Here is a 1,142-nt window from a genome sequence, read left to right on the forward strand (position 1 = left end):
CCTTGTTTGGGGTTTGGAGGTGCCCAAATGAGGCCCAGCTGTGAAGCAATGCAAGCTGCTGTGGGGCCTTGGGCCTTCTCTTGGAAGTTCTGGGTCTGTCTGGCCCAGCTGCAGTTTGTTAGGTAATTTTCAGATTGCAAAGGGCCAGGGCATTCATATGCAAAAGCCTCTGCTGCAGCTTGGGTGGGGCGGGGACTCAGGGAATCAACAGGGTGGAGCAAGCAGCTATGGCTGATCCTCAGCCCTGCCCTAAGGGGCCCCGGGTCTCAGTGTCCTGGCAATCGCTTCAAGCACCTTTGAGAGAAAGCCGCCCTCGAGTTCTGCCCACTGCCAGACAGTCCAGTTTCTCTTCCTATGAGTCTAGGTCCCCAGAGACTCACCCGGAACTGGAGTTCAGAGCAGTCGGGGGCTTGTGACTCCCTCCCGATTAAAAAAGACAGCTGTGTCCTCAGTCGCCATCCCCTGCCGCGTGGGCCTCCATACCTCTGCCCTTCCGCACCTCCTCTGAGTCTCAGTGTGCTTTTCTATTTCCTTCTAGTTGTAGAATTTCCACTCAGCCAGCTTCCCTGTGGTTCTGGATGATGTCCGTTTTGTCTTTTAGTTGTATTTTTGAATTTGAACCATGACCTCCTAGTTCATAAGTCAACGCTCAACCACTGAGCCACACCAGCTAGGCCATAAATTCTACTTTTAAAAAGCTAGCTATAATATGTCCAGCTCTAAAATTTTATTATTCTAAATAATGTTTTAAAGTTTTCTATATGTACTACTATAATTTTATTTGTTTATTCATTCATCTTTTTATTTAATCCTCACTTGAGGATATTTATCCATTGATTTTTGGGGCTCGTGGAAGGGAGAGGGAGCAACAGAAATACCAATGGCAGAGAGATATATGGATTGGCTGCTTCCTATATACCACCGATCAGCCCTCATGACCAGCCCCAGGAGCCTACAACCCAGGTAGGTGTACTTGACCAAAATAAAACCCAGGCCCCAAGGCAACTGGAATTGCTTCACAGCTGAGCTCCTGCTGGGTAGCCTCAGGCAGAGGCTAAATTAGCACGTCCTTAGAGATCCAGGAGCCAGTGTGCCTGGTGGTCAGAGTGGGACCATCCAGATTGCAGCTTATCGGATCCATA

This window comes from Myotis brandtii, unplaced genomic scaffold (assembly GCF_000412655.1).
Source record: "Myotis brandtii unplaced genomic scaffold, ASM41265v1 scaffold577, whole genome shotgun sequence".
Classification (NCBI taxonomy): Eukaryota; Metazoa; Chordata; class Mammalia; order Chiroptera; family Vespertilionidae; genus Myotis; species Myotis brandtii.